This window comes from Eleutherodactylus coqui, chromosome 2 (assembly GCF_035609145.1).
Source record: "Eleutherodactylus coqui strain aEleCoq1 chromosome 2, aEleCoq1.hap1, whole genome shotgun sequence".
NCBI lineage: Eukaryota > Metazoa > Chordata > Amphibia > Anura > Eleutherodactylidae > Eleutherodactylus > Eleutherodactylus coqui.
Window position 1 is genome coordinate 200,170,284 of NC_089838.1, and position 27,488 is coordinate 200,197,771.

At 44.5% G+C, this 27,488-nt stretch overlaps 1 protein-coding gene across 1 annotated transcript in view; it reads right to left on the reverse strand.

The window, feature by feature from the left end:
* Positions 1–27,488, reverse strand: part of SND1 (staphylococcal nuclease and tudor domain containing 1) — a 572,988-nt gene that overhangs the window by 316,937 nt on the left and 228,563 nt on the right. The gene's annotated exons all lie outside the window — the stretch shown is intronic.

Genomic DNA, 27,488 nt, shown 5'->3' on the forward strand with positions numbered 1-27,488 from the left:
CTGCAACTAAACATTGTTGCAGGATAATTGCTCTTCAATGAAATGAATGTAATTGCCATACATAAATGACGACTTTTAAACACAAAATTGCACTGTGAATCTCATTCTTAGCAATATAAGAAAATTGCTAGATATTTATAGGAGATCTTTAGATGAGGAAGCCGATAGGTGCAGCCAAAGCCTATGCTCAGAAATTACAATTTGGTCTCCAGCCAGTTTATCTAATGAGGGTCACCATTATAAACAGTCAAAAAGAATACATTGCCCATTATAGCACAGTCATACGCTATCCAAGTATCTTTCCACACGGTTTATAGATGTTATCTAGTTCTTAAACATAGAAATCCAGCTAAATGTCGGCATGCCATGCAATCCTCATGATGGGAAATAGAAAAAGTGGCGTGAAGACCGTATGCAAGGCATGTTCAGTGTAAGCAGAGCGCCACATGGTCTTACATCAGCATTTGCATCCATTTCTACAAGAAAAGCCAGGTCTCCCTGCTGTAGAGAACCATTTTATAGCGAGTCACAATTTTACACATCAGAAGTAATAATGCCTCCTTTTCTTTAATTCCTATGACTGCTTAATCACATGGAGGGGATTTAAATGCAAAGTATGAAGCTTGTGCTGTGGAGCTAATGGGAAAAATTCTCTCAGGTGTAAAGAGCATAGCTTTCCAAGGGAAGCAATGCAAGTACAACTGGTCAATTAGACAGAGGGGGACACAAATTAGCAAGCGTCAGCGAGCTGACATTAACACCTATTTGCCATTCGCTGGAAAGCAATAACCATCCATATAATATTGCAAGTGAAGGAGAAGATAATATGGGAATGTGGAAAGAAAACGCACAACACACAGGAGCTTTCATGTTAAAGAATCATGAAAAAATGGAGCAGCAAAGGGCTGAGCAGAGCAAGAGTTTACTTAGGTCTTCGCAGGTTGCAAGTCTGGGTATCTTACCAGAGAACAGGGTTTTAAATATCCTGTGTTCACCCAAGTCCTTTACCACCTGTTGTCTCTTAATCTATTGTACAAAGCCCTTTCCATCAAGGATGAAAATCCAACAGTCTAGAGACCCCCCCCACCCCCCCCCCCCCACCCCCACCCCCACACACACACACCTTCTGTGCTATGCTGGGTTTTATGGCCAATGACAGGCGGAAGAGCAGTGGTCACGCCGAGTCTCAATGAGCCAATAGCTGAAAGCTTTGGTGCTTCCCTGCCGACATGCTACCATTCACTTCACAATCTCATTTTATAAGTGACGTGCCAATAAGAACATAACGGCCCTTATTTATGAATGTGTTTGCAACAGATTTGTGTCTAAAAATTTGCCAAAATAAAAGGAGCACAGACTTAGACAAACTAAGGCCCAATGTCCACGGACAAATCTGATTTGCAGAAGATCCACAAAACAAGCCGCCTATTGGCATACATAGGCGTCCTAAAGTGAAATAAACCATGCAGATTTGATTTGTTGACTTTTTGGTCCAGAAAAAAAAAAAAGAAGAATCACAGCATGCTCCATTTCACTGCGAATCCCGCATGGACGGTTTTCATTGAAGTCAAAGGGCCACGGATTCCGCGGGAAAGCAGTTTAAAATAGCAGCTAACTCCGCATGCGCGCCGGCCGACACTTCCGCACACATCTACAGTGAAGAAAAGAGAAGAACCGCAGAAGACCCGGATGTGTAGTATAAGTCCTGCAGTGTTCTTGGTAACAGGCAGAGCTGGATTAAGCTGTGGGCTCCTGCATGCGGAATCCAATCCGCCCGTGGACATGAGGCCTTACAAATAGTTTGCCCCAAAAAGAAAAATTTCTGTCAAACTCATCATTTTGTTTTTTACCCTGAAAGTGGGCATGGCAAGCTTCTGCCTAGCTTTCCGACAAACTTATGATTACAAGTGTTGATAAAAAGTGGCACTAATAAAACCTAATGAAAGTTGTTCTAAATAAAGTGATATTTGCTGCAAATTTTGGCACATTTTTAGGTGCAAATCGAACTACATGGACATGTTTGTTTTTTTTCTTGAGTTTGCGCCTATATTTTGTTTTGTCATCATTATTTTGACTATTGACTATTTATCTTATATACTAGTCGATGATGCAGAATTAAATTTTTAAAGTGATACATATTTCCGAGTACAAACTGGTGCAATTCTGGAGCACGTAGAAGTGTTATGAGGAAATCAGTGCATTCTGTGGTGCAAAATAAACTACATGAATAAAGTGATTTTTTTCATGCTTTTTGCCTACATTTTATGTGTTCAAGTCAGTAATTAGACAGATGACTATTTTTTTTATTATTAGTACATAAAGCAGAATTTCATTTGTGGTACAAAACATATTTTGGAATAAAAATTGTCACATTTATGGCGCAAGCAGCACTGCTATGCAAAATTAGCATATGTTTGGAACACGCTGCCCTACTATGCAACAATTGGTGCATTTTTGGGTTGCTCCACTTTTGTAAATTTGGCGCAATTGAAGACTGAAGAGTTCTAAAAAGAGTTGGCAGAATATTGGCCAATATTCATTAATAAGCGCCAATGAATTAGGGAATTTTTTTTCCCCTTAGACCAGGGGCATCAAACTCATTTTCACCAAGGGCCATATCAGCCTTTTGGGTGCCTTCAAAGGGCCAATTGTAATTGTAAGACAATACAGCAATAGTGACCCCCATAGTGGCCGCAGTAGTAATAGTGACCCCAGCAGTAATAGGGTCCCAATAGTGGCTCCAGTAGTAAGTGACCCCCATAGTGACCCCAGTAGTGATATGGACCCCTATAGTGGCCCCAGTAGTGATAGTAACCCCATAGTGGCCACAGTAGTAACAGTGACCCCCATAGTGACCCCAGTCATAACAGGGTTCCCCACTGTGGTCTCAGTAGTGATAGTAACCCCTCAGTGACCCCAATAGTAATAGTGGCCCCAGTAGTAACAGTGACCCTCATAGTGGCACCAGTAGCAACAGTGACCGCCACAGTAGTAATTTTGGCCCCAGTAGTAACAGTGATCCCCATAGTGGTCCCAGTAGTAATAGTCACCCCCACATCAGCCTCAGTAATAATTGGCCCCCGGCCGGCCAGCATTCCTACAGACATTCCACTCACCCAGCCTGTAAGCTCCGGTCTGGTGGCAGCTGCTCCTGAGCCTGTAACTGCTGGACTCTCCCCTCAGCATCCGGGCGACGTACAGGACGGCACACACAGACACGGCAGGGAAGGGGTCAGTGATCACAGACTCTGCACCGTGACCAGACAAGAGCTCCAGGCTGTGAGTGGACTGCCTATTTGGTTGTTGCATGGCCAGCGGGCCACATAAAATGAGACGGCGGGCCAGATTCAGCGGTCCGCGGACCTTGTGTTTGACATGTGTGCCGTAGACAAACAGCTGAGTACAAATTGTTTAATAGAAGGATGCAATTTACAAGGATCTGTTGCCATGCTAATAGTACTAAGCTTAAGAGCTCAGCAGATGTTATTGTACTCACTGACCTCTGCCATTAGATGCTCCACATATAAAGGGCATTCTCAGATTTTGTCCATTTTGTTTTGTTTTTTTAAATACATTTCAACATAAGCATACAGAGGTGTACCCATCTGAGTAAACATGGCTAAGATGGAAACGCTGATCACAAGCTGGTTGTGATGATGGAACCAGTCGAGCTCAGCTGAGCTATGCAGCTTCCGTAACTGCCACGGAATTAAAAGTCAGCGAGCTACAGCGTCTCCACAGCTTCCGAGTTACAGGACCAGTATAGCTCGCTGTGCAACATGGTTTTCAAAATGGACTTTGGTTGACTTTCACACGAGTTACAAAAACAGCACGGGGCGCTGGGTGCACAAGATTTGTATGGAGCAGAATCGGGAGTCGGTAAGCAGTCTTTGCAACTGTTGCAGCAAAGTGTCAGCTGTCAATCATTGTGAATGCTAATCGCAGCTGTAAACTCTTTAAATGCTACTGTCCATTCTAACAGCAGCATATAAATGCCCTGATCAGCATCAGAGATTATGGAGGTGCTGTTCAGGTATCATAACAGCAGTGGGCCTTCTGAAGGCCATGCATTTCTACTTATTACCCCTTTCCAATCCACTGTGACGTCTAAAGACATTCTGATTGAAAGTTGTACACAGCTCTGATGTTGGAAGACGTCTGGCAGGGTATTCTTACTGTATATTACTGGCTGCGCAGTTGTCGGGGGTCTCTCCAGCATGTCCCATACTACAGTACTGGCTCTAGCCAGCAGATGGTGCCATTGTATAATGGTAGAAAGAGAAAGCCCCCTAGGAAACCCTGAATCCAAAATTGGATTGCAAAGGGTCAAGTCCTTATACAATTCCAGGAGAAATATCATAAACAGTCCATGTCCCACAAAAAACAAGCCCTCACACAGCTATATTGACAAAAATTTAAAGTTATGGCAGACAGAAGAAGGCAGTAGAAAATATTTTCTCTTTTAACAAAGACAATTCAGAATATGTTTTAAAATGAGTACAAGAAAATAAAATGTATACATTTGTTAATGTTGTAATTGTACTGACACACAGAATGAAGTTATGTCATTTGTGCTAAAGTGTACACTACCGTTCAAAAGTTTGGGGTCACATTGAAATGTCCTTATTTTTGAAGGAAAAGCACTGTACTTTTCAATGAAGATAACTTTAAACTAGTCCTAACTTTAAACAAATGCACTCTATACATTGCTAATGTGGTAAATGACTATTCTAGCTGCAAATGCCTGTTTTTTTGTGCAAAATCTACAAAGGTGAATAGAGGCCCATTTCCAGCAACTATCACTCCAGTGTTCTAATGGTACAATGTGTTTGCTCATTGGCTCAGAAGGCTAATTGATGATTAGAAAACCCTTGTGCAATCATGTTCACACATCTGAAAACAGTCTAGCTCGTTACAGAAGCTACAAAACTGACCTTCCTGTGAGCAGATTGAGTTTCTGGAGCATCACATTTGTGGGGTCAATTAAACGCTCAAAATGGCCAGAAAAAGAGAACTTTCATCTGAAACTCGACAGTCTATTCTTGTTCTTAGAAATGAAGGCTATTCCATGCGAGAAATTGCTAAGAAATTGAAGATTTCCTACAACTGTGTGTACTACTCCCTTCAGAGGACAGCACAAACAGGCTCTAACCAGAGTAGAAAAAGAAGTGGGAGGCCGCATTACACAACTAAGCAAGAAGATAAGCACATTAGAGTCTCTAGTTTGAGAAACAGACGCCTCACAGGTACCCAACTGGCATCTTCATTAAATAGTACCCGCAAAACACCAGTGTCAACATCTACAGTGAAGAGGCGGCTGCGGGATTTTGGGCTTTAGGGCAGAGTGGCAAAGAAAAAGCCATATCTGAGACTGGCCAATAAAAGAAAAAGATTAAGATGGGCAAAAGAACACAGACATTGGACAGAGGAAGACTGGATAAAAGTGTTGTGGACGGATGAATCCAAGTTTGAGGTGTTTGGATCACAAAGAAGAACGTTTGTGAGACGCAGAACAAATGAAAAGATGCTGGAAGAATTCCTGACGCCATCTGTTAAGCATGGTGGAGGTAATGTGATGGTCTGGGGTTGCTTTGGTGCTGGTAAGGTGGGAGATTTGTACAGGGTAAAAGGGATTCTGAATAAGGAAGGCTATCACTCCATTTTGCAACGCCATGCCATACCCAGTGGACAGCGCTTGATTGGAACCAATTTCATCCTACAACAGGACAATGACCCTAAACACACCTCCAAATTGTGCAAGAACTATTTACAGCAGAAGCAGGCAGCTGGTATTCTATCGGTAATGGAGTGGCCAGCGCAGTCACCAGATCTGAACCCCATTGAGCTGTTGTGGGAGCAGCTTGACCGTATGGTACGCCAGAAGTGCCCATCCAACCAATCCAACTTGTGGGAGATGCTTCTAGAAGCGTGGGGTGCAATTTCACAAGCTTACCTCAACAAATTAACAGCTAGAATGTCAAAGGTGTGCAATGCTGTAATTGCTGCAAAAGGAGGATTCTTGGACGAAAGCAAAGTTTGATGTAAAAACAATGTTATTTCAAATACAAATCATTATTTCTAACCTTGTCAATGTCTTGACTCTATTTTCTATTCATTTCACAACGCATGGTGGTGAATAAGTGTGACTTTTCATGGAAAACACAAAATTGTTTGGGTGACCCCAAACTTTTGAACGGTAGTGTATATGTCGTAAAAACAAGGCCCTCACAAAAACGGCAAAATTGTGGGGGGGGGGGGGGGGGTTTCATTTCACTATGTTGATGGAAAAATAAAAGTTATTTTTGTTTTGAAAATGGGGAGGAAGAAAGAAAAATGGAGGGGGAGGAGGAAGTACATCCATGGGTTTTGTCATTAAAGAAAAAAACAAAACAAAACAAAAAAAAAAAGGATTCTATACTCACCTATTCCTCCCCAGGCAGACCGTACCCCGGATCAGCTCACCACAAGCAGACTGGATCCTCTTCTGGTTATGGGACGTTCATTCCTTGCATTTTTCTTCCTGCAGGTCTGTGAAGGTCACATTCTTGTGATGTAGCGTTCACTGCCTAGTAAGGAATGCCAATCTATTGCAGAGACAGCACGTGTGCGCAATCTTTGCAATAGCTTCGCACTCCCCATACTGGGCTGTGAACTGTGACATAACATACATTGCCGGCAGGAAGGGAGACTGTCTATGAATGTACATAACGTCACAGGAAGCAGAGGAATCAGCCAGCTGGCGGGAAGGTGAACTTTCCCTGGGACTGCAGGAGACAGAAGAAGAGTGGGAAGGAGAAGATGAGGTAGACTGCTTGGGGAGGAATAGGAGAGTATAGATTTTTTTTTTTTTTATGTAACAACTCCTTTAAGGGGTTAAGCAATGCTGCTACTGACCAGCCTAATTGTGAATGTGTAGGCATTTTCTGTGCCAAAAAAATAAGTTTTGACACTCAATTTTGTAGAAGAGATCCTGCTTGCTATTATACAAACTACTTTTTGATATAAATGTTCAAAAGGAATGTAGTGGGCAAAAATGTAATACACCCGAGGCACCCCTAGAGAGATCTACTGCCATTCTTTTTAGATCACAAGCTGAAATGACAATATAGAAAATTCTATCTCCAGGCAACAAACAGCCAAGGCAGGTTTTTTTTCCGGTAAAAACACCTTAGATAGCAATTACCAAAGGCTAGGGGACTCTGTACAGTGATCTAAGGGTTCCTTCACATGGTATGACTGTCCACTGCAGAAGCGCCTGACAACTGTCCAAGCAATGATCGCGCCTATGCTTTACACAGGAGCAATCCTCGCTCACTGAATTCACAGTAAACAGCCAGTCCTTCCTAGACTGATGACTGCCTGTTTACACAAGCAGACTGTCATTTGATTTAACTTTTTTTTATGCATGCACGATCCACACGATTAACAAATTATCATTTGTTGTTCAAATGTTGCTGCCATTTAAACTTAACGATGATCGTTCAGATTCGCATAATCCATTTAGAATCTGAACGATAATTGCTCAGTATTAAAGGGCCCTAAAGCTACACAGCAACTTTGCTTACACAACCAACAAAGGAAATATTAGTAATTTGCGTGTAGCTTGTTCTTGCATTGACGTCGCATGAATATTTTGGAGTGCAATTTGGCTGCGGGTTATAATGAATGTAGAATCTACAACACCGATTAGACACGGGACTGAATTGCTGTGTAATTTCCGTGCGGATCCCTGGGAAATAACACGCACAAAATACATGTGAAAAATCGACTTGTGTTGCGGAATCAATCACGCAGCATATGTCTATTTTATCATAATCTCTGCTGTGGATTTCACCTTCTCTCTATAAGGGGATGAATTCCGTGCAGGAATTCACGATAAAACACACTTCAAAACCCGTACCAAATGGTGCAAGTTTAGGGGCAAGCTTGTCATCGCTGATCTGCAGCAGACATTGCCTTCGCTGGAAATCAGTCTTCTGTGGACCCAGCCGGTATTATTGTATCTTGACGCAACCAGCAAGTACTAGTGGAGTCAAGATTGACAGGGCGGGAGACGCCCCCTGTACTTGATTGGCTGGAGAGCTGGCTGGGCTGCAGGTCCTGGCAGCACAGTAAGGTTAGCCAACGGCTCCATGGATTTCTATTGCAAAGAGCGTCCCCCGCTGGCGGCCCAGAAGGCGGTAACCCCCTCTGTGCTAAAGCGCAGAGATCGGTCAGCAACAGTGAGGCCACACCGCGAGAGCGGCAGCGCCACAGCCACAGGCACCAAAAGAGAGCAGCGAGCCTGACAGCGCCGCCCTGTCCAATCCCCCAAGTGGCGTAGGGACATGGCAGCAGGAGCCCTGAAACAGCAGGAGAAGCACTGCCGGCAGAGGTGGCGGCAAACAGCAGCAGCGGCACCGCCGGCAGGGGCGGCGGCTCAGGCAGAGGGACAGCGGACCCCATGAGTGACAGAGTGAAGCAGCAGGAAGAACAGCTGACGGGCCGCGGGTGAGCACTGACAGGTGCGGTGGGGTCGGGGAGTAGTAGCACAGTACTCACAGCAGCCAGGGGACCAAGGGCAAGACAAGCGTCTGAGGAGAACTCAGTGAAACCAGCCAGGAGGAGAAATCATGGGCTTCCTAGCACCTTCCAGGACTTGCAGGTATTCTGCCAATCGGTGGAGTCAAGATACAATAATACCGACCCAGCCTACAATGATCTCCTGCAATTTGCAACTTGCAACTCAAAAATCCAAGGTTTGCATTTTTGCAAAAGCAGTGTAGCATTCACATGACATTGTATATATTAACACAAACACATTATTAACTACCGGAGAGGTCATAATGTGACCTTGCAATATTTGTGTCACACAACTAAAATCACTGTGTAACCCAAACCCTAAGCAGAATTATAATGAAATATATACTATAGGTAGTTTGTTTTTAAAACTCTATCCTATTTAGAAGTCTACTATAATCCTTATGTCAAGCACTAAATAGACAAGCCAGTATACCATGTGGCACTTGTCATACAGTCTGAAGTGGCAGCCTGCCTTTAATTGCAAAGTAATTTGTAGTTCAATGTGGCTGAATGAAATTATTAAAAACTGCAGAGATTACATGATTAAGCAGCACATCTGCAAAAAGAAAAGGGGATGGAGAAGGCAGTGAAAGACATGTTACGAAGCAGTGCACTTCACATCTCATCAAAGGAAGGTACTCACTTTGCAAAGGGCATAAATCAAATACTCATGACAAAGCATACCTTGCTTATGCTAGGTGTCTAAAGCAATTTGCAAAATTGCCTTGAATTAGAGAAACACATCAATGCTTTATGCCCTTCGGAATCTAAACAAAAAAAATATTCAGCAGTTCATCAATAACTTAAGCTCAGATTAGAGCAGCAATTTTTATCAGCCTCCAAATATGATGAATGTACATCATTACAAGCCAGGACATAGAAATAAATGCATGCTGCTTGCTGGGTGCTTTCATATGGGGTGTGCGGCATCTTAGGAACGCCTTACTTATAGCTCTGGATGACAAGGTCTTCCTATGTGAACAATGAGTGGCTTTAACTTCCGGATTACAACAGCAATAACGCTTTCCAGAACTTTATCCCAGCCAACAAAGACTGCACAAGCTAAAAATGTGCAATTCTGTTAATTCCTGCATTTCATTGCTATAAACACTTCCTTTCCAAGACCGCTCTAGGCTTTCCTGCCAATTCTGGGGTCTCCACAGCAACCACAGATGCCTGTAAGCTTCCTGCAAAAGTGCAAGAGGAAGTGAGAGGTGCTTCTTCCAGCATGTTCAGCTGGAAATACAGCCTATGGAAGGTGTCTGGAACATCTGCAGGGCCATTTGTGCACAATGCGACTACTGGCAAGGAAAAAAGAAAAATTATTCTTTCTAAAAACTTTAGTTCATTTAGTTCATTGCCCAATGAGGTTCACAACAAAGTTACAAAAAAAAAAAAAAATCAAAGAGTTAATTTATGGAAGGAAAAAAAAAAGAACAACCCCTTCGTGAGCAAGGCCTTTGATACCTAAATGTCCACATCAACATTCCACATACATTCAAAGGGCTAGTATTGTTTTATTTGATGCTTTTGTGTGGCATAGATTGGACTTTCCTATGGACCAGTAGAGTCTAGGGATGTAAACTTTATACTTACCTTTCCCCAATGTGAGCGCTGGAAGCTGCCGCTCAATGCTTCCAGCGCTGACCCCAGGGGAACAACGGGGAAGATAAGTCTAAAACTTAAATCCCTGGACTCCATGGGTCACCACCTTTCGGTCCATAGGCTTATAGGGCTAAAAGTAGGTGACAGATGCTCTTGAAGATTATATTTTCTACTGTCTAACAATAACCAGTTCTACAATTCTGAAATGGGTTATTCCACAAACCAACTTAGAAAACAAACTGTGGTTACTACCATGAATCAGAAAACCAAAGCACTTCTTCAAAACAAATTTCTGCATCCCTTTTTAGCACAGTGACTCACCCTCCTCTCAGTAGTACATTGCAGTGCACTAGGACAGGGGTCCCCAATCACCGGGCCGCGGACCGGGCGTTGGGTGGTTAGCGCCGGTCCGCGGCACCGCCGGGAACTTTTGCTCTAAACACAAGGCCCGCGGCCCGAATCCGGTCCGCTGCCTTGTGCTATGTGGCCCGCGGCGTGCCGACGCCGCTGACCACTGAAGCGATTACCAGCGGGGGCGCCGCAGCTTCCCGCTGGTAATCGCGCTGTTCCCGGCGCACACTGACGTCTGTGCAGCCAGGATTCCCCTCCCTGAGTCCCCTGCTCATTAGTTCCGCAGGAGAGGACTCGGGGAGAAAGCGTTCCGGGCTGCACACTGACGTCCGGGCAAGCAGAGAGAGAGCGACAGCAGGGAGGAGGTAAGTATATGGGTTGGGGGGCTGCTTACTACTGGGGGGGCTGGTTATTACTGGGGGGTGGGGGCTAGTTATTACAGGGGAAGGGGCTGCCTATTACTGGGGGGGCTGGTTATTACTGGGGGGGTGGGGGCTACTTACTACTGGGGGGCTGCCTATTACTGGGGGGGACCTGCCTATTACTGGGGGGGTTGCTTACTGGGGAGGCTGCTTATTACTGGGTGGTGGGGGGGCTACTTATTACAGGGGAAGGGGCTGCCTATTACTGGGGGGCTGGTTATTACTGGGGGGTGGGGGCTACTTATTACAGGGGAAGGGGCTGCCCATCACTGGGGGGGGGGGGGGGGCTGCTTATTACTGGCTGGGGGGGCTGCTTATTACAGGCTGGGGGGGCTGCTTATCACTGGCTGGGGGGGACCTGCTTATTACTGGGGGTGTTGCTTACTGGGGGGGGCTGTTTATTACTGGGGGGGGGCTACCTATTACAGGGGAAGGGGCTGCTTATTACTGGGGGAGCTGGTTATTACTGGGGGGGGGCTGTCTATTACTGGGGGGATTGCTTACTGGGGGGGCTGCTTATTAAAGGGGAAGGGGCTGCCTATTACTGGGGGGGCTGCCTATTACTTGGGGGGGGGCTGACTATTACCTGGGGGGGGGGCGCTGCCTATTACTGGATGTGGGGCGCTGCCTATTACTGGGGGGGCTGCTTATTACTGGGGGGGCTGCTTATTACTGGGGTGGGGGCTACTTATTACAGGGGGAGAGGCTGCTAATTACTGAGGGATGGGGGCTGTCTATTACTGGGGGGGGGGGGAGATAAATTATATGCTGCCCTATGTGTGTGCTGGGGGGGGGGGGATAGATTATATACTGCCCTATGTGTGTACTGCCAGGACATTCTAAATGTCATAATTAAATAAGAATGCACTAAACTCCAACCCCCTTCGTAACCCCGCCCCCTATAACCAAAGCCCCACCCATGCCCCCGCCCAACCCTGCCGGGCCTTGTAAAAATGGTCTTGCTTGAAGCCGGTCCCTGGTGCCAAAAAGGTTGGGGACCACTGCACTAGGAGATCAATGTGTATAGGACCAAGCCGAAGCTGAGGGAGAGGCAGCGAATACACGTGACTGTCCACTAATGCCCAAGGAAGAAGCTGAACAAACATTTTGGAAAAGCAGCAAAGCTTAGAGGGCCCTGCTACCAATAAGTTTTATTTCAGTCCAGAAAAAAGAATTTATGGAATTATATTCCTAATCTACTTATGTTTAAATATTTTATTACTTCTTAAACAATACTTTTTTTTGGAATAACCTCTTAAGAAAAGGGTTAGTATCCAATGGTTATGACCTGTATGCTTGTTTTATAGGTCAGGCATGCTCAGTGCCTTCAAATTCTGTAATCACACAGTTTGTCTAGTCATGAATGTGCACTTGTCAGTAACTGGCAATGGGGCATTGTGGAAGATATCCGCTGGGGAGTGCAAAAACTACATCTCGTTAATGTGGAAGTCTGAAGCTGGCTGGAACACAGCAATGGTGCAGCTTGGCAAAAAAAAGATGTAGCAGTTCAGTTTGATGATTTAGATGGATGTTTGGGATAATGGCGATAAATGAAAAAGTTACAGAAATTTTGAAAGTTTTGTCCAGTCTCTGAAATACCCTTTTAACCCCTTGAGTGGCACGCCCGGAAATTTTCCGGGACGAGCTTCACTGCCGATAGTGATATAGCCCGGAAGATTTCCGGGCTATGTATCACTATGGGAGCTGCAGAGCACAATGCCACAAGCTGTGGCATTGTGCTCTGCCTGTGCTGTCCCACAGAGAACAAAGCAAGGGCTTTGAAAAACCAACAGAAGATATTGCCGATATGCCGGCAATCTCCTGCTTCTAATGTCCTGCTTTGTTTACAGGTTGCCATAGAGACCATCGGCTTGTCAGAAGCAAGCCGATGGTCTCTGTGGCAGGGAGAACTGCTGCTTGGCTGTCAGAGGACATCTAGGCACCAGCTCTTACAGCAGAGATCAGAGAAAACCTCCGATCTCTGCTGTGTTAACCCTTTACATGCTGCAGTCTATGTGACTGCAGCATGTAAAGGGCTGTCACTGCAGCATGTAAACGGCTGTCACCATCGGACCCCCGGAAAGTGATCAGGGGGTCCTGATGGGTCCCTGCGGAAATCCCCTAAAGGGCCAAAAATAAAAAAAAAGTAAAAAAAAAAAACAAAAGTAAAAAAATTATAAAAAAAATAAATAAATTAAAAACACCTATCTCCCTTTACTTTGTAAAAAAATCAAAAATAAAATCACACATGTGGTATCCATGCGTCGTAATGACCCAGAGAAGGAAGTTAATACATTATTTAACCCCTTAATGACATGGCCCCTTTTTTTCTTTTTTCCCCATTTCTTTTTTTCCTCCCCCCTGTTTAAAAAAATCACAACTTGTCCCGCAAAAAAAAAGCCCTCATATGGCCATGTCAATGGAAAAATGAAAAAGTTATGGCTCTTGAGACGCAACTGCAAAATTAGTTGAAATTCAATGATTAGACCATTTAAAAAACCTGCTCTGGTGGGTCTGACAGGGTGGTAGGAAACCCGCCACTTAAGGGGTTAAAGAACGGTTCACTTCAAAAAGAATTCTGTCATCAGACGACAGGCCGCATGAGACATTGAAAAGGGATGCCTATTGACCCAGTATTGCAGTGTTTCAGAATAAAAACACTTTGAGATTTACCTCAAGCTCTGAGTGATGGAGGTGGGCCACACTGGCCTCTTCCCACCTGCTGCATGCAGAGCGACAGTTCTCTCCCTATACACAAATGGGGAAAGAGACCTCTATCTTCATACAGAAGGTGGGAAGAGGCCAGTGTGGCCCACCCCTGTGACTTGCAACAGAGTTCAGAGTCCAAATTTAAAGTGTACTTATTTTGAAATGCCACTGTGTTTCAGAATAAAAACATCCACAGACAATAGGCATCCCGGTACTGGGTTCATGCCACCCATGGTTCTGGCAGCATGAAACGAATAATGGAATCACTTTAATGAGTTTTAAAGACCATTGCCATTTTTAATGTACTCAAACTTCACTTTCAAAAACATTGATTTCTCTTTTGTCACGGACTGTATGATGGTCAATTTTAAAATGTGGTACAACCACCAATCTCTTCAAGCCAAGGTCAGGCTGCTGTAAGTTGGAAACATTTTGCCCTCTCCAAAGCAAGCAAATCCATATAAAGCCCTCATTTTTATGAAGAACATCTGGTAACGTGTGTGATCCCAGTAAGGTAAAAAGGATCAGACACACTAAAGACTTTCTGTGCATATTGACCCACTTACTGGGATATGACAGAACTGCTGGCTGCACAAAAGTAATATCTTCAGGACTTTCAATTAAACGAGAGATTTGGCATCCTGTAAAGCTTCTTTGTATTTCATACACCAATCAGGTGATTGCAAATGTAATCAAAGTAAAGCCACGTTAACCTTGGCAGAATACTTCTCAATGATACCAATAAAAGGGAACGTTCTACGATTTATGGAAATCCTTCTACTATGAGTAGTATTTTCCATTTTGGCATGCAGAAGCTACAAATGTTCAGGTCTTTGGGCCAGGCTTACACGACCGTATGCTAATTGTGTATCACCCGCGCAGTTTTGGGGTACGTAATACACAGTAACAATTACCCATACACTCCGCCCCCCCCCCCCAAAAAAAATCACGGCATGTTCTATCTTGGTACGTATTACACACCAAGATAGTGCATAGGGATTGGCGACATGCAGCAAGTGCACATCACTCTTGGAAAAATGAAAAAGTTATGGGTCTTTGAATGCAAAAATAAAATTATATCCCAAAAAAGGGGTTTATATTCTGCAAAAGTATAAATCCTAAAATATAGTATATGCATACATCTTAGGCTTCATGTCCCGCTAAATCCCGCAGTTAAATCCATGTGTGCCTGTGGCCATGGAGAGGATGCGCCGTGCACATTTTATTTTTTAATTTTCTGCTCTCCCGCATATCTGCAGCACAGCACAAAAACAGCTGCAGCTGTGCCGCAGATACAGACGGCTTCCATAGGTTTCAATACTCCTTCCGTGCAGGGGCAACGCGCTGATTTCATAAAGAAAATCCACACGTGGACATTGGCCCTTAGCCTGAAGTGATGCAACTTGTTATCAAAACTTTGCCCTCTTACACTATGTACTACTACAGGCTATGTCTCACACTAAGGCCGCCTGCACACGGGCGGAAATCCCGCGGCGGGATTTCCGCCACTAAAAGCCTGCATAGGAGTGCATTACAATACGCACTCCTATGCAGACGGCCGTGGTTTGGCCGCGCAAGGTTTCGCGCGGCAAACAAACCGCGGCATGTCCTATTTTTGTGCAGGGCTCGCAGAGCCTCGCACAGAAACGTCACATACCCGGCCGATGGCTCCGGTCTGCGCATGTCTCACACTAAGGCCGCCTGCACACGGGCGGAAATCCCGTGGCGGGATTTCCGGCACTGAAAGTTTGCATAGGAGTGCATTACAATACGCACTCCTATACAGACGGCCGCGGTTTGGCCGCGCGAAATCTCGCGCCGGGGCCGCCAGGCGCGGGTGAGTACGCGCTCGTCTCTGCAGGCGCTCAGGTCGGGTCCCGCGGCGAGGATTCTCGCCGCCAGATCCGAGCCGCTCATCTGCAGGCAGCCTAACTCATCATCACCATAGCGTCTACAGGATGGGCCACGGAAAAGTAGCCCAGCACCACACTAATGAAAAGCATCTAAAAGAAAATCTTGGTTTGTTGCCCACAACAACCAATCTTAACACAGCTTTTAATTCATGTAATGGTACAACTGGTTACTGTAGGCAGCAAAAAATTTATTTTACACAGCTTGTGGTGCTGGGCTAATTTTACGTGGCCACCCTGTACAACAAACTTTATTGGAATGTTCTTTACTGAGAAGTATTTTAATTATATACGCTAAAAGAAAAGTCGACAAAAATAAACCAGTGGAGCAACATACAAAGGGGGTGTGCCATGAGAATTATTTTCAAAGGAACCTGTCACTACCTTACAGCACCATAAACTAAGTTATGGTGCTGTCAGGTTTAGGCCTCATTCAGATGAGCGTGTTTTGCGCACGCATTATGCATGCTTCTAAAAGAACCAATGGGTTCATATGCGTGAAATTTGTAGCGCAAAACAGTGTGTATTTAAAATAGATAGACATGCACTATCTTTGATGCGCATTTTGAAGGACTTTTCATTGACTCCTATGGGAGCAAGAGATAATGGAAACTCCTGCACTGGCAATAGCTTCCCCGCTGCTTACAGCAGGACATTTAAAAGGTGCTTCTGGCAAATAATAAAAGTTTAAATCATCCCCTTTTGTTATATCTATTATAAAAAAAAAATCTAAAATCATAAAAGAAAAACACATATATTTGGTATAGCCAAGTCCGTTAAAGTCCGATCTATGAAAGTAGTTATTTACCCCACACTGTGAACAACATCCGATGGGGGAAAAAAGGGCCAGAAATGCACTTTTTCAGTGCATTTTTTCCAGAACAAGATGCAATTAAAAAGTAATCAAAAAGTCGTATGTATTCCAAATTGGTACTAACATAAACTACAGGACATCCAACAAAAAATGAGGCCTCACACAACTACGTCAACAGAAAAACAAAAAAAATATTGAGCGCAGAAGATGGCGGCAGGAAATAATTTAAGAAAATAAAATGTCTGAAAAAAAAAAAAAAAAAAAACACTATACAAGTTTGGTATTGTAGTAAATCGTACTGCTCCATAGAATCAAGTTATCATGTCATTTTTGTTGCAGTTTGTGCGCCGTAAAAGCAAGACGCACTGGAAGATGGCGGGATGTGTTTTTTTATTTTTATTTTACTCCACTTAGAATTTTTAAAAGGTCTTTCAGTACATTATGTGGCAAATTAAATAGCACCATTAAAAAATACAACCCGTCCCGCAAAAAACAAGCCTTCATGCAGCGACGTCGATGGCTAAACAAAGGAGTTATGATTTTTTTTTAAATGGGGGAGGAAAAAAACGAAAATGAAAAACAAAAATAGGGACCGCGTCATTAAGGGGTTAATATAGTCAAATCTTTCAAATGATTAAAATTTACATTTAATTACAAGGAGAGAGAGCCAAAGAGGAAAAACATTATAATATACTATTATATTTGTACCATGTTAGGTACAATGTTCGCTTGTATATAGAAAAGATAAAATCTTTTCTCTCCTTATACATGAAAAAAAATACATCCTCCCTGAACTTCTCCTGAGCTATCCAATTTTTATTTTATCTTCTGGTTGGGTAGCCAGCGTGACTTGAGGTCTGCCAGTAAGTCCAACTCATTAAGGTGGAGGCCATAAATGCAGTTTTAGGAAAGAAAAAGGGAGGGGGAAAAGAAAAAAAGACATTGAAATGGGTTTCCTTGGAAACAATAACTCATCAGAAAACTCCAATGATTACTTTCTAAGAGTGCGGATTGCAAAACACACTGCAGTCTGGAATAAAATGTAAGAGTGAATAACCAATGACCACAATACCACTGATGCAGCCAATGCGCTTTCCTAGAAAGACATTTATGAGGGGGAAAAAAGAAGTGGAATTTATCTTCTAATACATTGTTGATCGATCAAATACATATAAGTTACCCAGACTACATTGTTACTTCACTGCTTTACAGTCACAGGAAATTACATACCCATTTCTAAATCTGAGGGCAATGACATGCAAACATACAGAGCGTCATCTCCTATATCTATGGACAGCTAGCTATACCGAACAGGTGACGGCACATTACTGCGTCTAAGATTCTGTCTGCAACCCAGCCTAAACTATTAAAAGTAAAAACTGTATTTTTTAAAATTCACTTTTTTGACCCTTTAGTGATGAAGCTCGTTTGCGCCTTAACGACCAACTGATTTTTCAGTTTTTTTCATTGTCGCATTGCAGGAGCGTTAACTTTTTAATTTGTCCGTCGACAGCCATTTGAGGGCTTGATTTTTTGCAGGACAAGTTGTATTTTCTAATGGCATCATTTTTGGGAACATATAAATGTATTGTACAACTTTTATTAATTTTTTTTAAGGAGGATTGGAGAAAAGAAGAAAATGTCATTTTTTGGATTTCATTTTAAAGCATTCAGTGTGGAAAATAAATAATGTGCTCACATTCTTCTCTGGGTCAGCACAATTCCAGGGACACAAAGTTCATAGCTTTTTTTGTGTTTTGCCACTTTTGTGCACAAAAAAAAAACACTTTATTTTTAAAGATTTGATTTTGTGTAGCCGTGTTCCAAGAGCAAAAGTATTTTTCATTTTTCCATAGACTGGGGGCTCTGTGGGGACTTGTTTTTTGCAGGATAAACCCCCAACTTCATTTATCCAATTTTTGGGAACCTATAACACTTTGGTTTTTATTCCATTTTTTTTCTAGAGGCAAGACTAACAAAATCTGTAATTTTGGCATGTTTTTTATTTTTATATTTTAAAAAATCACATGGTAAATTAATTCTGCAGGCTAGTGCAATTACACTAGAACCAAATTTCTATAGGTCTTCTGTTTGAACACTTCCATTGAAGGAGAACTCACCCCTCCCCCCGTGGAAACCTGTTCCACTCACTGATCACCCTCACCGTCAAAAAGTTTTTTCTAATATCTAATCTGTGTCTCCTCCCTTTCAATTTCATCCCATTGCTTCTAGTCTTTCCTTGCGCAAATGGGAATAGGGCTGATCCCTCTGCACTGTGACAGCCATTCAGACAATCGTAGACAGCTATTAAGTTTTCTCACAGTCTTCCTTTTTTTTTTTCAAGCTAAGCATTCCCAGATCCTTTAACCGTTCCTCATAGGACATGGTTTGCAGACCGCTCACCATCTTGCTAACTCTTCTTTGAACTTAATCCAGTTTGTTGATGTATTTAAATTAGGGTGCCCAGAACTGGACACAGTATTCCAGATGAGGTCTTACTAATGAAGAGTAGAGGGGTGTAATTACCTCACGTGATCTAGACCCTATGCTTCTCTTAATACATCCCAGGATCGCGTTTGCCTTTTTTTGCTGCTGCAGCATACTGTTTTTCAAATTTTTCTTGCCCAGATGTAGTCTTGCATCCTTGTTTAATACCATTCTGTTAATTATGACCCACTGTTCAAGCTTGTCCAGGTCTTTTTGAATCCTCTCTCTTCTCCAGTGTAAGCCACCTCGCCTAGCTTTGTGTCATCGGCAAACTTGATCAGTTTCCCCACAATTGCCTGCTCTAGGTCATTTATACAAATGTTGAAAAACTGTGGGTCAAGGACAGAGCCTTGTAGTACCCCACTTGAGACATTCTTCCACTTGGATATACATCCATTTATGACTACTCTGTGAGTGCGAATGCAGCTAAGGCTGCCTTCACATTGGTTATAAAATCATGTGATATTTGACAAGACACACAAATATGAAACCTATTCTTTTGAATGGGTTTATACACAATAGTGATGTTTTCCTGCATGGCACCGCAATGTGATGCTATGCATGAAATACAATGCAGCATGTCTTATCTTTCTGTGAGATGGCTTATTGCTTTCAATGGGGCCGGGGGGGGGGGGAGGGGGGAGAGAACTCTTTGTTCCTCTGCCGCGGCTGTGACAGCAGTGGTGGGGAAATTCCTTCAGCCCCGAAGAGATGCAAGGCTTTTTTCACATGAAAACACCTTGCATCCACGGGGGCATTCACATGGTGGCAAGTGCGCTATCAGGCGTGATTCATGGCCTATATCGCACTTGCCAATGTGAAGGAGCCCAAAAAGTTGTCTCATTAATCCCATATTTGGTTTTTCATTCAATAAGTATGGTATGAGATACTTTGTCAAATGCCTTACTAAAAGTAAAGATATACTACACTACACTACTGTATTTCCCTGATCAACCCAGTCGGTGATTCAGTCATAGGAGAAAATTAGATTTGTCTGACAGGACTGGTTTGTAACAAACCGATGCTGGTTAATTACTCGATTCTCATCCAAGCATTTGCATACACGCTGTTTAATACTTTGTTCAAAGATCTTTCCCGGTATAGAAGTCAGGCTCACAGGTCTATAGTTCCCTGGGTCCACTTTGTTCCCTTTTTTAGATTTGTCTGGCATTACTTGTTTGTTACAAATCCATGCTGGCTCTGGTTAATTACTCCATTCTCATAAATAACCTCTGCTTCTTCCTTCAGTACCCTAGGATGTAATTCATCTGGACCTTGAGACTTGCATTCATTTAAGTTAGCCAAGTGTTCTCTCACCATTTCTTTGCTTATAGATAGCCTTTCCACAATAGCACAGGGAAGATCAGCTGAAGTTACATCTACTTTCTGAGAGAAAACAGATTGAAAATAGAAATAAAAAATTCATCCTTCTCAACATCATTTTTAAGGAATTCACAATTTTCATCCTGTAAACCACCAATAGCATATTTGACTTTTCTTTTGCATTTGAAATATCCCCCAAACCATTTGTTATTGCTTTTGAATTCTCTTGCAAGCCTCAATTCATTATTCGCTTTAGCTTTTCTGACACTTGCCCTCCAGTTTCTACAGACTGCATTATATTTTTCTTTAGATATGCCCCCCCCCCCCCTTCATTTAATAAACATATTTTACTTCCTTTTTAGCATTTATTTAAGTTCTGTGTTCATCCATCATGGTCACTTTAAATGCTTCCCATTCTTCCTTCTTTTAGGGATTGTTAACAATTGTGCTTGGAGACTCTCATTTTGCACTATTTCCCAACCTGCTCGGATATTTGTCTTGAAGAACATCCACCCATGCTTCCTACCCTCTTTATGCCTTTCTGAAATCCAACCTTAAAGTTTGAGTTCTCACGACGTCCTCCCCTTGTTATTTCAAATTCAAGAATAGCATGATCCCTGCCTCCTAAGGTGCCAGCCACCATTTTTTTTCCCTGTTGGTACGAATAAGGTCCAGGATAGCAGATCCCCTTGTTTTGTCTTCTACCTTTTGGAAGATGAAGTTGTCAGCAAGAGCGGATAATTTATAGGAGCCATTATTTTTGAACTAGAGATGCTCAACAAATGTCTGGATAGTTAAAATCTTACATGATCACCATGTAATTTTTAGAGAACTTTGCTATCTGATGTAGAAAGAGTTTGTCAATATCTTCTGCTTGTCCAGGCGGCCTATAGTAAATGCCTACAATGGTGTCCTTTCTGTTCTCTCCTTGTATTCTTACCCAAACAGTTTCTACATAGCTACCATTCTCTGAAGCTTGAATCTCCGTGGAGATGTATGACTTTTGTGAGGGTTATGAATAGAGATGAGCGAACACGTTCGGCTCCGCCCCTTTTTCGCCCGAACACCGAACTTTGCGAACACTTCAGTGTTCGGGCGAAAAAGTTCGGGGGCCGCCGTGGCAGCGCGGGGGGGGTGCGGCGGGGAGTGGGGGGGAGAGGGAGAGAGAGAGGGCTCCCCCCTGTTCCCCGCTACTGCCGCCCGCGCCGCCGCGCATCTCCCCGCCCCCCGGCGGCACCCGGACACTTACGCGCGAACACTGCAGTGTTCGGCAAAGCCGGTGTCCGGGTGCGGATGTGTCCGTAACGGACACGTTCGCTCATCCCTAGTTATGAACATATTAATTTATATATGTATGTATCTTTGATACACGTTTCCGGAGGCTTTAGGCCTAAATTGTACACTCTATTCTGTGTCCTATGAAAAGCTCTGATAAATGCTTGTACATTTAGGTTAGTACTTAATTACATTAAGTAGAGGTGTAATCTTAAATGTCCATCATGTCTCCAAGATCTTGTTAATCTCGTTACAATGATCAAAGGATAATGGAATGCTTCGATCATTAACTGCTGTCTAGGGCATGTGATTAAAATGTAGATTGTGATAAAGAATCAAGGTACTAGACAGTCAGTCTACATTCCAACAAAAGAAGCCATGTTTATTGAGAAAACGCAATTATTCACCACCTTAGTACTTTGACCTCAGTATAACAGATTGAACTTTGTAACACTAGCCTTTGCACTGATACGCCTACTGATACTCCTTCTATTTTTTGTATAAGAAATGACAATGTACAGAATAAACACAGATTGCTTCTAGACACAGGCCTGATCTCTGTGTTTCATTGCTTTCTCACGGCGGCCGCCATAACCACCTCTGATTTGGAGCCTCACAGCATATTGACGGAACATTGAATTCCATAACACTTTCTATCATGTAATGCAACACCTCCTCTCCTTTTATTACAAAAAGGTTGTATCCTTCAAGCCTTGTATTCTAATCATGTGTATCAACCCGTAAGTTTCTGTGATGCCTATGACATCATATTTCTCATCCTGTGTTAGAACATTTATTTATCCTTGTTTGTTTTTCCAAGCTCTGTGCATTTGTGTGGAAACATTTTAGTTTGTGATCAGTGTCTCTTGTGCCTCTACTTCCCTTCTGAATTTTTTGTCTTTGTTCTTTCTTTTCACTTCTAATAACAAGGTTTTCAAATGTATTAATTAACTGTATATTTTTGCCTGGCCTTTCACTTTCCTTCCCATATTGTTCTAGTTTAAAACTCTCCTGAAGGGTGGATTCACACGAACGTATATCGGCTCGCTTTTCACACGGAGCCGATATATGTCGTCCTCACCTGCAGGGGGGGAGGATGGAAGAGCCAGGAGCAGGAACTGAGCTCCTGCCCCCTCTCTGCCCCTCTGCACTATTTGCAATGAAAGGAGGTGGGACGGGGGCGGGGCTAAGTTTGTAAGGTGCAACCTGTATCTAGCAAGAAGTCCATCACAAAAGGTAATTTCCCCATGGTGCCATCAGCAAAGATTTGCATTTCTAGACCATGGAGTGCCATTGTTTTTTGGATTGTTTTTACAGCATTTACCATAAGGTAAAAAAGGATGTGAACTCACTTAATTGTGCAGGTAAGTACAGTTACTGGGATTCCACATTTACGTTTTTTGTTTAATGGTTTATGGTAATACATTTTTAATTGGAAAAATCAGAATATGGGACAAAAAAGTGGATTATACCCACCTGATAATCAGGTTTCCAGTAGTCTCCACGACAGCACCAATGAGATTGCCTCCTCCTGGTAGGACAGGAACATACTGAGAGGTTAAAAGCTCCCCCCCTTCCCCACTTTCCTCAGTGGATTCTAACGAATTGCCGGGGCAGGAGCTAAACTTAAATTTTTTCCCCTAACCGGGGTTTTTTAATTTTAAATTTATTATTTTATTTTTCTAGGGCGGGAAAGGTACGGGTGCTGTCGTGGAGACTACTGGAAACCTGATTATCAGGTGGGTATAATCCACTTTTTCCCCCAGTTGTCTCCACGACAGCACCAATGAGACGTACCAACTAAAGTTTATTAGGGTGGGATTGCTGCCGAGAGGACTTTGCGGCCGAAGGCCATGTCCTCGTCCTGCTGCACTTTTACCCTATAGTGTTTAGTAAACGTGTGGGGTTTTTTCCAGACTGCGGCCTTGCAAATTTGCTCGACCGAGGCTGAACTGTGTTCGGCCCATGAGGACGCTACTGCCCTTGTGGAATGGGCTTTAAGCGCTAACGGGATCTCCTTCCCGAGGGCTTTATAGGATTCTATGATGGCCAGGCGGATCCACCTGGCTATGGAACTTTTCGCTGCTTTGCTACCCTTATTTGGGCCACTGAACTGGACAAACAGGTTGTCATCCCGCCTCCAGTGGCTCGTTGTATCTATGTAGGTTAGGACTGCTCTCCTAACGTCCAGGCAGCTTAGGGTTCTTTCCTCCTCGTTTTTTGGGTGGCTGAAGAATGAGGGGATTATTATATCCTGGGACCTATGAAAATCTGACACTACTTTCGGCATAAAGGCCGGGTCTGTTTTAAATATTAGTTTGGTGTCTGTAATTTTCATAAACGGGTGGCGAATGGACAAGGCCTGTAGTTCGCTAACCCGTCTTGCGGATGTAATGGCTACTAGGAAGATGGTCTTGATTGTCAGCATTCTTATAGGTAGCGCTTTGATCGGTTCGAATGGTACCGCTGTCATGGCCCCTAGAACCCAATTAAGGTTCCAGTCTGGGAACAGGTTTATGGGCCTAGGGCGTAATCTAGCTGCTGCTGTTAGGAACCTGTGGACCCATCTATCGTCTGCGAATTTTGTGTCGCAGATAGCGCTAAGGGCTGAAACCTGGACTTTTAGGGTGCTCGGGGAGAGGCCCATCTCTAAGCCCTCCTGCAGGAATTCTAAGATTAGCGGAGTGTCGGGGATAGAATCCCCGCGATCCCTTCCCTGTCTCCATGAGGAAAACTTTCTCCAGACCTTCTGGTAGATCAGGTGGGTCGTCTTTTTCCTACTGGACATTAGGGTTTCTACTACTTTCTCTGAGAATCCTTTCTGTCTTAGCGAGGATTCCTCAAGAGCCATGCCGTTAAATGGAGTTTGTCTAGGCCGGGGTGGTTCAGTGGCCCCTGCGATAGAAGATCCGTCCAGGTAGGCAAGGTGACTGGGTCCTGGACGCTCAGTGTTGTCAGAAGACCGAACCAGCTTCTTTTTGGCCAGAAGGGGGTCACTAGGATTAGCGTGCATCCCTGGGTTCTGAAGTGTTGTAAAACCCTGGGGATTAGTGGTATGGGAGGAAAGGCGTAGGCCAGTCCTTGTCCCCAGTCCTGGCCCAGGGCGTCTACCGCTATCGGACGATCTCCTGGCCGGAGGGAGAAAAAGTTGCCTACTTTCGTGTTCTCCCTGGTTGCGAAGAGGTCCAACTGTGGGGTCCCCCACCGGTTGGTTAAGATTCTGAATGCCTCTGGGGAGAGGGACCACTCTCCTGGGTCTATCTGCTTCCTGCTGAGGAAGTCTGCTTTTCCATTTAGTGTCCCCTTTAAGTGGGTTGCCGTGATCGAGAGGATCCGGCCCTCCGCCCAGTGAAAGATTTTCTGTGCGATGCTTTGCAGTGGGGGAGATCTTGTGGCCCCTTGGTGTCGTATGTGAGCGACCGCGGTGACATTGTCTGACAGTATTTTTATGTGATGGTTCTGTAGCGAGTTGCCCAACTGCTGTAGAACCTGCCAAACTGCCTGTAGTTCTCTGAAATTTGAGGATTGTTCTTTTATTCTCTGAGGCCAGGGACCCTGAAAGAATTGGTTCCCCACATGCGCTCCCCATCCACAGGCGCTTGCGTCTGTTGTGATGTGGATGGCTGGGTTTTGTAGCCAGTGAACCCCTCTCCGCAGGTTCTCTGGGGATGTCCACCAACGCAGGGATGTTTTTGCCCTGTTTGGGATGTACATCCTTGCCCCTAGCGAGGACTGCCTTTTGTCCCACGAGGATAGGACTACGGCCTGTAGGGCTCTGGTGTGGGCCTGGGCCCATGCTACTCCTGGGATGCATGATGTCAAGCTCCCCAGAAGAGACATTGCCTCCCGAATTGTGCAGAATCGTCTTCGTAGGAAGGTTTTGACTATTCTGCGGATTTTTTGTATTCTCTCCTCGGGTAGGTAGGAGCATTGCGATTCTGAGTCGAGAGTTATTCCCAGAAACGTCTTCTGCTTGCCGGGATCTAGGCTGGATTTTTCCCAGTTTATAATCCATCCCAATGATTGGAGAAGTTGTAGCACTGTCTCCAGATGTTTGGTTAGGAGTTTTTTGGACTCTGCTATTAATAGAATATCGTCCAGGTACGGTACTACTAGGATCGATTTTTCTCTCAGGTGGGCGGCTACCTCCGCCATAATCTTGGTAAAGATTCTGGGAGCTGAGGATATCCCGAAGGGCAGGGATCTGAACTGGTGGTGCTCTGTTCTTCCGCCCATGTCCACTGCGAACCGCAGGTATTTCTGTGAATCTTTGTGGATCGGGATGTGAAAATACGCGTCCTTCAGATCGATGGACGCCATGTAGGCTCCTCTGGGGATCAACTTTATTGTCGAGGAGATGGTTTCCATTTTGAATCTCCTGTATCGGACGCAGGTGTTCAGGTCTTTCAGGTTTATTATCGTCCGGTGTTTCCCGCCGGGTTTTTTTACTAAAAAGAGCCTGGAGTAATAGCCCTGGGTTTCCTCGTTTCGCGGTACGGGAGATATTGCGTTTAACCGCTGCAAGTCGCGCACGCTTTGCCCTAGTAAATGTAGCTGTTTTTTTGGGGCTCGCGTGGTAATGAATTTCCTTCTGGGGATGGATACCAGCTCTATCTGGTATCCGTGCTGTAGGATCTTTGGGATCCATGGGCCCCCGCAGATTGCGGCCCATTGATCCACAAAGCTCCCCAGCCTTGCCCCTACGGGGATGGCGTCAGGGTCTTTGCTTCGGCTCCCCCTGATGGGGGTTGAAGAGGATATTCCTTCCTCTGCCCCCCTTGGGGTAACTCCAGCGGCCTGTCTTGCCCTTGCCTCGGTAGGCCTCGGGCTGCTGCATTGGGGCCCGGGGAAAGGTCTTCATTCTCTGTGGTTTTTCCTCAGGGAACCCTTTTTTCCTGTCGGCCGCCTTCTCTAGAATTTTATCTAGGTCCGGTCCGAATAGAAATTGGCTGTAGAATGGGAGGGCACACAATTTGTTTTTCGAGGCCAGGTCGCCTGACCATGACCTCAGCCATAACACCCTTCTGGCTGAGTTAGCGCGGGCTGTGGCTTTTGCTGAGAGTTTGACGGTCTCGGCCGCGGCGTCCGCTAGGAAGTTAGTGGCCATGCGCAGTATGGGAAGGGAGTTAAGGATCTGATCCCTCGGCGTTTTGTTGGTCAGATGTAGTTCCAGCTGCTCTAACCATACCCCCAGGGTCCGCGCCACGCAAGTGGCTGCGATCCCTGGCCTAAGGATGTTTGCCGCTGCCTCCCATGATTTCTTTAGGAGTCCCTCTGCCTTGCGATCCATGGGGTCTTTTAGCTGTGCGGCATCCTCAAAGGGCAGAGTCGTCCCCTTGGCTACCTTGGCCACCGGGACGTCTACCTTAGGTATTTCGTCCCAGCTTGCGCAAGCTTCCTCCTCCAGGGGGTATCTCCTTTTTACGCCTCGAACGGAGTAGGAACCTGCGTCTGGTTTACTCCACTCTCTCTGAATTATTTTAGAGATGTTTTTGTGGACCGGGAAGGTATGTTTGCGCCTCTCCCCAAGTCCACTGAATATCTCATCCTGTCGGGTCCGCGGCTCTCTGGGCTGTTCTATTTTTAACGTAGCCCTAACTGATTTAATTAGTTCCGTCAATTCATCTTGATGGAACAAATATTTCCTGTAGTCCTCCTCCTCTGAGGACTCTTTGGCCGCCTGCTCCTCTTGCTCTGATCCGATGGAGTTCTCGGAATCAGAAGACTCCTCGGGAACATATGCCTTTCTTTGGCGTTTTGCTGGCGGTGCCGGCAGTGACGTTAGAGCTGATTGAACCTCTTCCTTCACCAGCTTTCTAACGTCATCCAGGAATCCCCCCGATTCCTCTCTGACTAGCCTAGCCACGCATGCCTTGCATAGAGGCCTCTGATACGTGGCTGGCAGTCTCGTCCCGCATTCCACGCACTTTCGCAGTTTTGTTCTGGGGGGGATGTCTTTTTTATCCCCCTGACAAACAAAGCATTTTTGCGGGTAAACATGCAATTTTTCCATACACAACATACTGGATA